At 28.6% G+C, this 4,353-nt stretch overlaps 1 protein-coding gene across 4 annotated transcripts in view; it reads left to right on the top strand.

The window, feature by feature from the left end:
* The first annotated feature begins 3,494 nt into the window (after window positions 1-3,494).
* Window positions 3,495-4,353, top strand: part of LOC111683631 (A-kinase anchor protein 9) — a 49,432-nt gene continuing 48,573 nt past the window's right edge. For 2 of the 4 annotated variants that reach the window (XM_046952721.1, XM_046952719.1), the window contains exon 1: window positions 3,496-3,542. The gene's annotated coding sequence lies outside the window, so the exon portion shown is untranslated. Of the gene's footprint in view, window positions 3,543-4,353 lie in introns of all 4 variants that reach the window. The other 2 variants (XM_046952720.1, XM_046952713.1) reach the window with 2 other exon arrangements.

The following is a 4,353-nucleotide window of genomic DNA, read 5'->3' as shown; positions in this document are numbered from 1 at the left end:
TTCTGTTCTAGTTCTGTTCTAGTTCTGTTCTAGTTCTGTTCTAGTTCTGTTCTAGTTCTGTTCTAGTTTTGTTCTAGTTCTGTTCAAGTTCTGTTCTAGTTCTGTTCTTGTTTTGTTCTAGTTCTGTTCTAGTTCTGTTTTAGTTCTGTTTTAGTTCTGTTCTAGTTCTGTTCTAGTTCTGTTCTAGTTCTGTGCTAGTTCTGTTCTGTTCTAGTTCTGTGCTAGTTCTGTTCTAGTTCTGTTCTAGTTCTGTTCTAGTTCTGTTCTAGTTCTGTTCTAGTTCTGTTCTAGTTCTGTTCTAGTTCTGTTCTAGTTCTGTTCTAGTTCTGTTCTAGTTCTGTTCTAGTTCTGTTCTAGTTCTGTTCTAGTTCTCTTCTAGTTCTGTTCTAGTTCTGTTCTAGTTCTGTTCTAGTTTTGTTCAGGTTTTGTTCTAGTTCTCTTCTATTTAAATATAATTTCTATTCTATTTCCGTTCTAAACAGCACAAAACTTTCCATCCCTGCTTTGTTCCTCATGTTTCATTTGATTGTCATTATCTGTCTGTTTTGTTCTTCGTGTATTCAAGAGTGAATTATGATGTATTGATTTGTTGGTATTGAAAATGATTGATAAGAATTAAATCAATATTTAAGACAAATTTGAAGTGTAAATAACTATAACTGAACCAAAAAAAATGTATAACGATTACAGACTTGATCTGTTTCTTTTATGAGGAACGATTTGGTAATGAAATAAAACACACTAAAGCTACGTTCACACATATCGAATATTTGACGAAAATTTAGTGTCCCGTAAATAATTGACATTTCACTGATCGCTAATAATTTTGACATTTGGTTTCTGATCTAAGAATGATCAGTCTCACAGTTATGAACTGAAATATATGTTTAAAAGAGAAAAATCGAATCAAATTGTTTGATCTGGTAAGTGTTCGATCAGTTTGATTGACCAAATATCGATATTATATTATAAGATCATAATTTTTTTCTAAATTTCTTTTTTAGATTTTGTAAAACCAATATGAGTGCTTTTGACGTTTTTTTCCTAACGAATCAATTCCTTTAAATCTCTTTATAATTCAATATCCAAATCAAAACAAACTTAAAGTTATATAAAACAATTTCAATTGCTATTTGTACATACCCAATCGTAAAGAGTAAATAGATCCATTATATGAAATTTGCCATTAATTTATGACGACGCACACCAACACGTTCCCACCAAGATGGATCGTAAGTGGATGGTATTGAAGAAAATGAGCACAAATATAGATCAAAGAGAGTAAAATACTGTCGAGTGATGTTTTTTTGTTCTTAAGTGCAACAAAAATTATACTTTTTGCGGCCGCGTAATTTTTTTTAAATAAAAATGAATTTAATGTTTTTCAAACAAAAATGACGTTGACTTTGTAAAAAGGGCAGGCGACAGTGATCAGTGATCACTGATCACACACAACTAATGTCTACACATTTGTCAATTTTTCTTATATTTTGCTTAATTTTTTTCAAAATTAATTTAAAATAACAATTTACAAAACATTAAGTTAAATTTTTCAAAAATGTTCTCAATTTTTTATGATTTTTTAAGGTAATACTTTTTTTAGGTTATAGTTATAAATTTCACGTAATTTTTTTTCTTTTACAAAATTTTAAACATTTCTTTAGCAGGGATTTAATTTCAATTAAAATTTTCTTCTAAAAAACCAATTATTTGTTTTCACTAAACTAAGAAACTAAAAACTATTTTTTCTTAAAATTTTTCTTAATAATTTTCCGGCTCCATTTTGTGTTTAAAATTGGAATTTAAAATTCCATTTAATTCTTTTTTTTTTTTTTTTTTGTTAATAAAATACAAAACGTTTTGAACTAAATAACGCGCCAATTGCAACTGAAGTAAAAACAAAATTATCGAATATATTTTTATAAAAAAGAAAATACGAAAATGTTGCATTTGAGAAGAAAAAATTTTCTTCCTCCTCCGCCTCATTTACTCAACCATATAAATTCATTAAACTTTGAGATCTTTCAACTCTTAAAATTTTGTTTATTCTCGTAAATCTTAGACACAGCGAAACGCACTCATAACTACAACTTGTATTCTAAATGATTTGTTTTTCTTTTTATAATTTTTATGGAAAAACATCAAGTGTTTTTAGTGGCCAGGGAAGTAAATCAGAATTGGGGCGACAAACGAAAAACTATAACAGAACTAGAACAGAACCTGAACTAGAACGGAACCAGAACTAGAACAGAACTAGAACTGAACTAGAAGTGAACTAGAACTGAACTAGAACTGAACTAGAACTGAACTAGAACTGAACTAGAACTGAACTAGAACTGAACTAGAACTGAACTAGAACTGAACTAGAACAGAACTAGAACAGAACTAGAACAGAACTAGAACAGAACTAGAACAGAACTAGAACAGAACTAGAACAGAACTAGAACAAAACTAGAACAGAACTAGAACAGAACTAGAGCAGAACTAGAACTGAAGTCTAGTCAATTCTGTTTCCCAACTCTGTCGCACATATGTAACTGTATATTTACATGTTTATGTTTTAACATGTGAGAACATTTCTCACAAATACACTTGTACTCTAACAACAATTTACAGTTAAACAAACTCCTCGTTCCTCTTCGTATTTGTATGATTGTTGTTGTTTCTTATAATTCGTACTCAAAAACTGATAAAAATACACTCCATTCACATGTTGGAAGTGTTTCTCAGTACACGGAACCGCTTGGAACCGCATGTTGTTTGTTTTTTTTTTAAGTAAAATATTGTTGTTGAAGTTGCTTTATTTTGTTGTTTTTATTTATTAATATAATCAAGACAAAAAAAAAACAACTAAAACATTAAAATAAAAGGAAAATATTACAAATAATTTGTAAAGTTTTTCCTTTTACATTTGTTTGTTTTTCAATGTGTTTGTCTTGTGTTTTCTACTTCTTCTTCATTACAAAATTTATTTGCAAAATGTTTTTTCTGTTTTCATTTTCGTTCACTTTCATTCTCAGTTGGTGTGTTTTTGTTGTACGTTCGTTTATCGTTTTATCGGTTTGTTTTCAAATAAAATTTTCAAATTTTTTTACTCATGTTGAGTTTTTCGTGTTGCTTTTTATCTGTCATGTAATGAAAAGTGAATCGGGTTGATTAGTTTTCCTTACTACGCGAAACACTTGAGAACAATTGGTTGGAATTAAATTTTAAAGCGGTTTTATTTCGGTTGAAATATTTGATGTGAAAATATTGAATTAATAAAGAAAAAAATATATTAAAAGTGATGATGAAGTTATAAAACTAACAAATAAGAAATGTTAAAAAAGCCAATACAACAAATATAAAAAAAATAAATTATATAATTTTAACAACAAAATATATATGATAAACAAATTTAATTAAAATAAAGAAATACAAATTATTTGTTTAATAAAATATTTAAAATAAAAATAAAATTAAATTTTAACAAAATAATATAATAAAAAATTTTAAAAATAAAATCGAAAAATCGACATTTTAAAAACGAAATAAGAAAAAAAGTAAAAGAATTTAAAATAATATTATTAGTTTAACGTTTTTCTGAAATCTGGTACTGATTATACTACTTCTAGATCAGTTCTGGTACAGCTCTAGATCAGTTCTAGTTCAGTTCTAGTTCTAGTTCTAGTTCAGTTCTAGTTCAGTTCTAGTTCAGTTCTAGTTCAGTTCTAGTTCAGTTTTAGTTCAGTTTTAGTTCAGTTTTAGTTCAGTTTTAGTTCAGTTTTAGTTCAGTTCTAGTTCAGTTCTAGTTCAGTTCTAGTTCAGTTCTAGTTCAGTTCTAGTTCAGTTCTAGTTCAGTTCTAGTTCTGTTCTAGTTCAGTTCTAGTTCAGTTCTAGTTCAGTTCTAGTTCAGTTCTAGTTCAGTTCTAGTTCAGTTCTAGTTCAGTTCTAGTTCTGTTCTAGTTCTGTTCTAGTTCAGTTCTAGTACAGTACTAGTACAGTACTAGTTCAGTTTTAGTTCAGTTCTAGTTCAGTTCTAGTTCGGTTCTAGTTCTGTTCTTGTTCTGTTCTATTTCAGTTCTAGTACAGTACTAGTTCTATTTCAGTTCTAGTTCAGTTCTAGTTCAGTTCTAGTTCAGTTCTAGTTCAGTTCTAGTTCAGTTCTAGTTCAGTTTTAGTTCAGTTGTAGTTCAGTTCTAGTTTAGTTCTAGTTCAGTTCTAGTTCAGTACTAGTTCAGTTCTAGTTTAGTACTAATTCAGTTATAGTTCAGTTCTAGTTTAGTTCTAGTTCATTTCTAGTTCAGTTCTAGTTCAGTTCTAGTTCAGTTCTAGTTCAGTTCTAGTTCAGTTCTAGTTCAGTTCTAGTTCAGT

The sequence above is a fragment of the Lucilia cuprina genome, chromosome 5, assembly GCF_022045245.1.
Source record: "Lucilia cuprina isolate Lc7/37 chromosome 5, ASM2204524v1, whole genome shotgun sequence".
Lineage (NCBI taxonomy): Eukaryota > Metazoa > Arthropoda > Insecta > Diptera > Calliphoridae > Lucilia > Lucilia cuprina.
This window is presented reverse-complemented; position numbering and strand designations above follow the sequence as displayed.